The sequence below is a fragment of the Sorex fumeus genome, unplaced genomic scaffold (genome assembly GCF_029834395.1).
Source record: "Sorex fumeus unplaced genomic scaffold, SorFum_2.1 ptg000029l, whole genome shotgun sequence".
NCBI classification, from domain to species: Eukaryota; Metazoa; Chordata; class Mammalia; order Eulipotyphla; family Soricidae; genus Sorex; species Sorex fumeus.
In genome coordinates this window covers 15,477,459-15,488,724 of record NW_026606086.1, presented here as the reverse complement: position 1 = coordinate 15,488,724, position 11,266 = coordinate 15,477,459, and the positions used below count along the sequence as shown (strand labels likewise).

The following is an 11,266-nucleotide window of genomic DNA, read 5'->3' as shown; positions in this document are numbered from 1 at the left end:
GAGTAGAGGAGGTTTAGGGAGTTAAGAGGATCATGGAGTTTTGACTCAATCTAGTGAACCCTTGAAAACATTCAGTGGTTATTTCGCCAGTCACACAATGCATAACTAGCAAAGATATACTGAGTAGCTAGCCAAATAATCATCAGGATTGATAGTATTGGATCCCTATACTTTAAAATGAGTGCTGATGGTGGAAGTAGCCTAATAAAAGCCATTAGGACCTCATCTACTTTTGGCTCTCCTAGCGGCAAAAACAAGAGCCTTACCAAAGGTGGCAAAAAGGGAGCCAAGAAGAAAGTGGCTGATTCATTTTCTAAGAAAGACTGATGTGACGTGAAAGCACCAGCAATGTTTAATATAAGAAATATTGGGAAAACGCTTGTCACCAGAACCCAGGGAACCAAAATTGCATCTGATGGCCTCAAGGGTCGTGTATTCGAAGTGAGTCTTGCTGACCTGCAGAACGAAGAAGTTGCTTTTAGGAAATTCAAGCTGATTATGGAGGATGTTCAGGGCAACAACTGCCTGACAGATTTCCATGGCATGGACCTCACCCATGACAAAATGTGCTCCATGGTCAAAAAATGGCAGACCATGATTGAGGCTCATGTTGATGTCAAGACTACCAATGGCTATTTGATTTTTCTATTCTGTGTTGGTTTCACTAAGAAGCGCAATAACCAGATTCGGAAGACCTCTTATGCTCAGCATCAGCAGGTCCTCCAGATTCGGAAGATGATGGAGATCATGACTCGAGAGGTGCAGACAAATGGTCAATAAATAAATTGATTCCAGACAGCATTGGAAAATGCATAGAAAAGGCTTGCCAGTCTATTTACCCACTCCATGATGTTTTTGTTAGAAAAATAAAAATGCTGAAGAAACCTAAGTTTGAATTGGGAAAATTCATGGAGCTTCATGGTGAAGAAAGCAGTTCTGGAAAAGCTACTGGAGATGAGACAGGCGCTAAAGTTGAACGGGCTGATGGGTATGAACCACCAGTCCAAAAATCTGTTTAAAATTCAGATGTTCATTGGTAACAAATAAAAGTTTTATTTCTGGTGATGTTAAAAAAAAAAGAAAAGAAAAGAACCTCATCTACCCATGAAAATAGTAAAGCAAACTCACTGATTGGGAAGGTATTGTTTTCTCTCCACAGAATTCTAGCCAAAGTGGTGGGATTACTTTGGATTTTTCATATGAATATTTATGAATATATGTGTGTATGTGTATATATGTACACACATTATGTTTAAACTTATGGTTGCATGATTACTAGGACATGATCCGTAAGCCACTGAGCCCTCTTCTAGCCCTTAAACTTAAGTATTTTTACAAATTCTTAGACTCTCTGAGTTTCTCATTTGTGCTCATGGCTGTCTCCTTCTACTGTCCAAGAACTTGATTTTAAATGATATTGAGTTTATTACATACTGTCTTCACCCTTACTTAATTTTGGAGAAATGTATTGTAGAGACTCAGAAAATACCATCTTTGTCCTTCAACATATTTGATATAAAAGTGATTGCTATTCTTGCTTCTGAGACATAACAGGATAATTTGTTGTGAATTAAGCAAAACTATTTCAAAATTTTGAGGACTTGCATCCATTTTATGAGACCAAATGAGGGGTGAAGGGCTTGAATTGACACAATTTCTTCCTGCAAGTGCTTATCACAGTTAACTGTAGCACTGTAGCACGGTTCTCCCATTGTTCATCGATTTGCTCAAGCGGGCCCAGTAACGTCTCCATTGACTTGTTGTTACTGTGTTTGGCATATCTAATACGTCATGGGGAGCTTGCCAGGCTTTTCTGTGTGGGCAAGATACTCTCGGTAGCTTGCCAGGCTCCCCAAGAGGGGCAGAGGAATCGAACCTGGGCCTACCAGGTCGGCCGCGTGCAAGGCAAACCCCCTACCTACTGTGCTATCGCTCCAGCCCATCACAGTTAAGAGTCAAGTGAAAACGTTAGTTTGGCATGACTTCCCTACTAGCTCTTGTGAGCAATAGTCTAGCTTGCCTTTTTAATCTTTGGTGCTCTTTAGATAAGCTCCCTATGGGGCTGACCCAAGTCTGTTCTTTGTGGCTTCGTGAGAACCAATCTGCCCTTCGCACAGGATTTGCCAAGAACTGTACTTACGTACCTGAGATCCTGCCTGTATCCTGCCTTGACCTAAGCTGTTTCTTGTACTTGGTCCAGGATCATTAGGTACTAGCTTCTCTGTGTCAATATCCCTAATGATCCTTTGTTGAACCACAATTCAATACCCCACACCCTGGAGCTCTGCTTAGTAAATAATCATTTAGCAAAGTCACAAAGAAGCTGATTCACAGTATTTGGAAGTTCTCCCTTTTATTTCTCAACTTCAATAAAACAATAGTGAGTACTTAAAACATTGAGAAACCTGCCCCCAGGGGACTGTGGGGAATTTCTACACAATTCACAACTAATTTTATACAATTTTTTTCTTCATCTTAATGCATCATTGCCAATTGGGCATCATTCGTTGTCATCAAATGAAATCTAAAACAGTCAGCACAGCACATGGGTCATAGTGCGTAAAGGGAGGGCAAGGTTATAGATTTGTAGAAAATAGTGTGGAAATCTCAGATCTGCTTGAGTTTCTTTTGATTCTCAGCTACCTTCTAAATGATATGCTCTCAATGCACTTTATTAAACATTTTTCTTTTGCTAGAAAGATGAAAGTTATTATAGTTAGTATTTTCTGTATTTTGTCAGACACACACTGAAGGAGTTCATATTCCTTTAATGCACCACTAGTCACTTCCCCACCTAGACACCTATAAATTCAAACAACATTGAAGTAGACAGAATTTTTTATTTTTGCCTTTTGTGTCACACTGGCGATGCACAGGGGTTACTCCTGGCTCTGTACTCAGGAATTAACCATGGCGGTGCTCAGGGGACCATATGGGATGCTGGGAATCGAACCTGGGTCGGCTGCATGCAAAGCAAATGCTCTACCTAGACAGACTTTCGATAGCTGCTTCTCCTCGTATCCATTCCCTTCCTCGTCTTTCTCTGTTTCTGTCATGTTAATGTTATGCAATTTACATATCGATTTATAGCACAGTTTTTTTTTATTCATCGGGGTAAAAATAAAAATAATGGATAAAATAAGGTTATAGAAATAAACAAATTTTTCTATTTGGAGCTGCTTTCTTCTTTTCATTAATTAGATTATATAATATCTGCTTGGTTGTAGAGTTTACTTCACAAGAGTCCAGTTTTTTTAAAATGACATCTTAAACTAGAGTCCACAATTTTTTAAATATTTTAAGTCTTTTCCTGCTGGGTAACCTTGAAATTGGTCTTTCTTTCTTTCTTTCTTTTTTTGCTCGAGCGGGCCCAGTAACGTCTCCATTGGAGACTTTGTTGTTACTGTGTTTGGCATATCGAATATGTCACGTCACGGGGAGCTTGCCAGGCTCTGCCAAGCGGGCGAGATACTCTCGGTGGCTTGCCGGGCTCTCCGAGAGGGGTGGAGGAATCGAACTCGGGTCGGCCATGTTGGCTGTGTGCAAGGCAAATGCCCTACTGCTGTGCTACCACTCTTTATTGAATCACTGTGGGAAATGTTACAAAGTTTTCAGGTTTAGGTCTCAGTCATGCAAATATCAAACACCTTTCCCTTTACCAATACTTATTTTTTACCACGAACAACCCCAATAAAACCCCACCCCCCACCCCTGCCAATGCCTGCGAGGCAGATGAATTCTAGTTGACACTCTATCTGCTTTGGTTAGATTCATTGTTTCGATAAAAGATGCATCACTATTATTTAGAGTTTACCCCCTCCCCCCACATCAGACATGCTGAGAAAGCATTGTGAAGTGATTCTCTTTCTACAGCCGGGTTCAAGAATTAAATGTTGGTTTTGGATTTCCGCTATTTTGCTAATTAACCCTGGAAGTATTTCAACTGAGAGTCAGATAATTAAGAGATTGGTTTCTGTGCTCTGGAGTCGTGGCCGTGCTGGAGAGCCGCTCGTGGGGGGCAACTGGCGGCCTCGGTAGGGCGTGAAGGACGGACTGGAATGTCCCCCTTCCCGTGAGGTTTTAGTTGCCCCCACACCCCCGGCTCACACCTGCTCTCCACAAGGCACCCATGTGGCCGCCATCTTCTTTCCAGAGAGGAGAGGGCAAATGGGGCAATACCCTTTCCCCTCCGGGCAGACATGATGGCCTGGATTAACGCATAGTCCATTCACTTTTCTGCTCCAAGCTTCTGGGTTCTGCATTAAGTCCTTGTGCTTCTGGGGCTGTGGCCGTGCTGGAGAGCCGCTCGTGGGGGGCAACTGGCGGCCTCGGTAGGGCGTGAAGGATGGACCGGAACGCCCCCCTTCCCATGAGATTTTAGTCGCCCCCACTCCCCCGGCTCATACCTGCTCTCCACAAGGCTCCCATGTGGCCGCCATCTTTCTTTCCAGAGGGAGGAGGACGGAAGGGAGCAACACCCTTTCCCCTCCAGGCAGACATGATGGCCTGGATTAATGCATAGTCCGTTCACTTTTCTGCTCCAAGCTGCTGGGTTCTGCATTAAGTCCTTGTGCCTCTGGGGCTGTGGCCGTGCTCCAAACTTAACTCTGATTTTCAGGGAGAAACGTTGGGTGATTTACTTCCCATTGATCACTTTGTATATACAGAGATGTCGCGTGGCCACATAAGCGGCCGCGGGGTTTGGAGGAAAAGTCCTAGTTCCTGCATACTCGAGCTATGCTTGTGGAGGCTTCTGGTCACCGGGGTTCCATCTGGGGGAGGTGGGATGTGGCACCTACCCCATCTGGGACTTCCCGGTGATCTCAGCTCTTTTTGGAACCTGGTTTCTTCTCCGGGAGCTGTGGAGCCAGCCCTCCATGTGGTCCTTCTTCTCTCCTTGTCAGTGCTAGGAATTAAACCCAGGACTTCACACATGCAAGACCAGAGCTCTACTATTGAGTCACTTCCCCAGCTGGTGACTTTTAAATTCAAATGGCATCTACTTAGCCTTTTATAGTTGCTCTCCTGTCCTGTTTCCATTTCTTCCATTTTTTTCTGTTTCTTTGTTAAGTCATTAAATATTATTTTATGTAGCAGAGATAAATTAAACAAAAATCAAACAAACACTGTCCTCCCATTGTTCATCGATTTGCTCGAGTGGGCCCAGTAACATTGTGAGACTTCTTACTGTGTTTGGCATATCAAATACGTCACGGGGAGCTTGCCAGGCTTTGCCGTGCGGGCGAGATACTCTCGGTAGCTTGCTGGGCTCTCCAAGAGGGGCGGAGGAATTGAACCTGGCTCAGCCGGGCTGGCTGCACCCAAGGTGAACACCCTACCCCTAAACACATATATACATATGTATGTATATGTGTATGTGTGTGTGTGTATATATATCACGACGATCACGACCGTCCTGTTGTTCGTCGATTGCCTCGAGCAGGCCCCAGTAACGTCTCCTTCATCCTAGCCCTGAGATTTTTTTTAAAAGTGCCATATTCAAGGCTCTTTCAGGGTTAGGAGAATGAGACCCATCATTGTTACTGGTGTTTGGCATATTGGGTATACCACGGGGAGATTGCCAGACTCTGCCATGTGGGCAGGTTACCATCGGTAGCCTGCCAGTTTGTCCAAAGTAGGAATGAGATGACAAGAGCTTCCGGGAGCTGAGTGTGATAATCTCTGGATCCTGGCCATTGTTGGGGTTACACGGCAGTTGGTGGGTGTAACTGTCTAGCTACTGGCAGGTCCAGTCCCAAACCGTGCAGGCTTGGAGATCTCAGCCCCGGGTCCCACACACCTGGGTTCCTCTGCCAGTTCTTTTATGCATGAGGCTCATCCAAGTGTGTGGAGAGTGGTCCCAGCATGGCCTTGGCTGGGGCCCGGAGGTCTTCAGCTGTTGGGCCCTGGTGGAGAAGATTACAGAGTGCATATATATATATATATATATATATATATATATATATATGTATCCAATTGACTCAACTCTCACATTGGGGCGGGTTAATCAATTGAAAGATGAGGTTGAAAGTTAGTGGGCTCATAACCTTGATAAGTATCTGTTCCATGTGTTCATAAGAAGTAGTTTTTATAGACAAAGTACAGGGAAGCACACTTTTAGAAAGGGTGACTTGCAGGCTAGTGGATTTCAGAGTGTTTAATAAATTTCCTACTCCTCTGAATCATATTACATTTTATCCGCAAATCTAAAAAAATTCTGATTAATAGGCTAAAGTGATAGTATATTGGGTAGAGAGCTGCCTTGCATGCAGCCAACCAAGATTCAGTCCAGAGCTAGGAGTTAGGCCATATACACCCCAGGTATGGCTCTCCAAAACAAAACAAAATGAACTGACTTAAGAGTTAAACCTTCATGTTATCTAAAGATAAGGGAAATATTCTCAATAGTTTTAGCCATACTAGCTGAGCAGAGTTCCTGACAGGAAAAAGTTACTGTTACTTTTTAAAGAAATTGAGTTGAGTTTTTAATTTCTTTTATTCTAATTTCATCACTCGTCCGGGATCTGGATTTTATACTCTCTGAGTCTTGGCTGCTGATGGGATTACACGGCGCCAGGGGGCCAGGTGGTGGGTGTGACCCCCGCCTACTGGAATTTGGAGGATCTGGGTGGAAGATGCTCGACTCCAATTCGAGTAGGCTTGGAGGTCTCGGCCCCGGAACCCGCGTGGCTTTGTCCGTCTGCCAGTACCTTCATGTGTGCGGAGAGTGGTCTCAGCATGGTGGTGGCTGGTCCTGGAGGTCTTCGGCTGCCGTAGCCCTGGTCGGGGCGGGGAGGAAAGCTCAACCCGCTCCCCTCCAAGGGACTCCGGGAAGGAACACCCAGGCGCGGGGGCAGAGACTGCACTGTTCTCGTCCGGGATCTGGATTTTATAGTCTCTGAGTCTTGGCCGCTGATGGGATTACACGGCGCCAGGGGGCCAGGTGGTGGGTGTGACCCCCGCCTACTGGAATTTGGAGGATCTGGGTGGAAGATGCTCGACTCCAATTCGAGTAGGCTTGGAGGTCTCGGCCCCGGAACTCGCGTGGCTTTGTCCCTCTGCCAGTACCTTCATCGAATGTAGCCTGCCCACAGGGCAGAGTCTGGCAAACTCCCCGTGGCGTGGCGTACCAAATATGCCAAATACCAGTAACAATGATGGGTCTCATTCTCCTAAAGAGCCGTGAATATAATCTCAGGGCTAGGATGAAAGAGACGTTACTGGGGCCTGCTCGAGGCAATCGACGATTAACAGGATGATGAAATGAATGAAATGAACTTAAGGATTTAGATCTGACAGAGAGGTCTATAATCCATTTTGATTTGGTGTGTGTGGTGTTACAATGTTAGAATGTTAGAAAATCAAATGTTAGAAAATGATCTTAGTTCATTTTTTATTTTGAATGTGATAGATAAATTTTCCCAGCAGCACTTGCTAAAAAGGCTTTCCTTTTCCACTTCACACTTTTTGTCCCCATGGCGTATTAGATATGCTAAAATCAGTAACAACAAGTCTCACAATGGAGACATTACTGGTGCCCGCTCTAGGGAATCAATGAACAATGGGAGGACAGTGCTACAGTGCTACCAAAGTTGAACTGTCCATATACATGAGGAACTGTCACTGGATTCATAATTCTATTCATGAGAGACCCATGACATTTTTAAAGACACAGATTAAATACTTTTGGATTTTTATTAGGAGTTAAAAAACACAGTAGTAGAAATATCAAATGTGACCAAAGTAGAGAGAGAGTATGGGGAAATTGTCTGCCACACAGGCAGGGGAAGGGTTGGAACGGGGTGGGGGGGGCAATACTGGGGATTTTGGTGGTAGAAAATGTGCACTAGTGAAAGCATGGGTGTCAGATGATTGTATGACAGAAGCTCAAACATGAAAGCTTTGTAACTATATCATGGTGAATCAATAAAAAGGGGTGAAATAATAATAAAATAAATTTAACATTCTGAATAAAAAATTAATGTGGAATTTATACCCAATTCAATCAACTTAATAAATTGCTGAATAAATAGCAGTACTCCTACATAAAAATAAAGCCAAAACATAGTAGTAGCCAAAACAATCCTTGGGAAAAAGAAACTGGGAGCTTTCTCATTTTTCAATTTAAAATTATACTATACAGCTATATTAACCCAAACAGGATGGTACTGAAATAAGGAAGAATTCTCAGACCAATGGAATATTATTGAAATTCTAGAGACACTTCAATTCTAGAGACAATTCACTGTTCACTTCATATATGTGAACAGATAATCTTCAAAAAAATAGGCACAAGGTATGAAGTGGAGTATGCAATGCCTCTTCTATAAATAGTGCTGAAAAAACTGGTAGGTAACATGTAAAAAAGTGAACTCAGACCCCTTTCTAACACTGTGAACAAAAGTCAATCATAATAGATTAAAGACCCTGATTTTGCACCTGAATCCATAAATTTTACTGAAGGAAACATAGGTAGAACCCATTATGACATTGAGTTTAGGGGCATCTTCAATAATTCATTCATATTTCCCCTCTGAATTTCTTTGTAGGTATGTAACACAGAAGTGAATTCAGCTTTTTAGACAGATAAATATATTATCCTCTATTTCTGTAGCTTGGAAATCCATGATGGAATTTTGGTCAACCATTCAGTTGATCGATACCAAAATTAAAGCATCTTCTGGTCATGTGCTCATCTGGAGAATGAGATCATCTTGAAGTTCATTTTTACTGACAATGTTCAACTGATATTGGTGATAGAATGGAGGTCCCCATTTACTTGTTGATCATTGTCAAGGAATTATCCCTTAGTTTTCTATTACTTTAATAAGTCCACAAATTTAATTTCTTAGCAATGTGATAAATTTTCTTGTGTTTTTAATCTGCATGGTTCTCTCGTCTGTCTTTATAAAAAGAGAGCTCAATGCGATTTAATATGTTCACTGTCACTGTCACTGTCCTCCCATTGTTCGTCGATTTGCTCGAGCGGGCCCAGTAATGTCTCCACTGTGACAATTGTTACTGTGTTTGGCATATCGAATATGTCACGGGTAGCTTGCCAGGCTTTGCCGTGTGGGAGAGATACTCTCGGTAGTTTGCCGGGCTCTCTGAGAGGGGAGGAGGAATCAAGCTCAGGTCGGTCATGTTGGACACTTGCAAGGAAAACACCCTACCCACTGTACTATCGCTCCAGCCCTAATATGTTCACCCTTATAATTTACCTATGTTAATGTCACTATGTCATTTAGCATGATATATAGCATCTAGTGTCTCATACTATTTGTAGGTCTCAAAGTTTAGTCTAAGTCAGCTTTGGTGAATCAACTTAGAAATTAGGATTAATATAGTCTACTCTCTGACCTGTAAGAATTTTGTCTTTTCTGTTAAAATTGCTATCATAGTGATACATCAAACAGTAAAGGTTTTCTAAAATATTTTTAGAGTGTTGTACTGCTCTTATTTCTTACACTCCCATTGTCTTCTGGGAAGGTGTGAGGTGGGGACAGAAATCTCTTCTATGTGATTTTGTGACTCTTATCTATTCTAAACAAGTATTGGAACCAGTGGCATGCAAAACTACCACAGTATGAATGCTGATGCAGGAGGAGGAGAAAACAGCCAAGAAAAGCAAGGTGGAAAGTTTATTAAAGCAACAGTATATCTGAGATGTGTAGGCCTGTCTTCCCTGATTTTCATTTCATTTCATTTCATCATCCTGTTAATCGTCGATTGCCTCGAGCAGGCCCCAGTAACGTCTCTTTCATCCTAGCCCTGAGATTATATTCACGGCTCTTTAGGAGAATGAGACCCATCATTGTTACTGGTATTTGGCATATTTGGTAGGCCACGGGGAGTTTGCCAGACTCTGCCCTGATAAGCCAGTGAATTCTGGTGAGCCCCAACTACTGGCCCTGGCAGCTGAAAACTTTCAGAACTCAATCATCATTATGCTGATGGCCAAACTCCACAGGCTCAGGTGAGCCTCATACATGAGTGAATCTACTGAAAAACTCAGGTATGCAGGGTTTGTGATGGAAATCTCCAGGATTACACAGAATCAGGAGTGGATAACCTTCCTCCACCTCTCTATTCTTCTGGGAGCCTGGAACTCATGCCCACAAACTGCTTTTGGCACCATATAAGTTCACTAACAGCCATTATCCAGACTCACAAATAAGTATCGGAAGAGATCAACAAGTTGCAAAGATGCGTTCGGATCCCAAAGTCACCATTTAGTCAAAAATTTAAATACAGGTATGTCACCAATTTAAAATTATAGAATTTCTGGAGAGCAACATCTCACACTCTACGCCACTGATATACCAAGAATAACACACCACATTCGATGGGGTGCAAAGTAGAAGGCAACGGATCTCCATCAAAAAAATAAGTAAATTTGCATTAGGCTCAACCTGTAAGAATATGGTAGTAATCTCTTATCAAGGGCTCAGTGGCTCCAGGGTGAGATCACACACTTCCTCTAAGGAACCTTCATTGGATAATTTTAGCAGATTATTCATAACAAGCAATCACTGCATCACTGTCATTCCGTTGATCATTGATTTCCTTGAGCAGGCACCAGTAACATCTCCAGTCATCTTAGCCCTTAGATTTTAGCAAGTGCCACACTGGAGGCCCTTTCAGAATCAGGGGAATGAATTCCATCACTGTTACTGGATTTTGGAATATTTCATACACCACGGGGAGCTTGCCAGACTCTGCCATGCTGGTAGAATACTCTCGGTAGCCTGCCATGTTCTCCGAGAGTGAGAACTAGACAATAAGAGGGAGCTTGGTTTTATAGTCTCTGGATCTTGGTCGTTTATGGGATTACACGGGACTGGGAGCAGTTGGTGGGTGTAACTGCCTAGCTATTGAAAGATGGGGGATCTGGGTGGAGGAGGTTCAGTCCTTGTCTGAGCAGGCTTGGAGATCTTAAGCCCAGGTCCCGCACACCTGGATTCCTCTGTCGGTTCCTTCATGCATGAGGCTCCTCTGAGCGTGTGGAGAGTGGTCTTAAACATGGCTATGGCTGGGTCCGGAGGTCTTCAGCTGTCGGGACTCTGCTTGGGGCAGGGAGGAAACTTAATCCACCCCCCTCCAAGGGGCCCCGGTGTGGACAGCCAGGTGCTGGGGCAGGAGACTTTGCATAACAAGCAATACAAAATAAATTATTTAGGGACAGGCTTTGGGGGTGGTGGGAATATTCTAAATAATGGTCGTGGGAAGAGGTACTGGTGGTGGGATTGGTGTTGTAATATTGAAT

General features: G+C 43.3%; 1 pseudogene; it reads left to right on the top strand.

The window, feature by feature from the left end:
* Positions 1-265: 265 nt before the first annotated feature.
* LOC130024811 (40S ribosomal protein S3a-like) lies at positions 266-1,061 on the top strand (annotated as a pseudogene).
* The last annotated feature ends 10,205 nt before the right edge of the window (positions 1,062-11,266 follow it).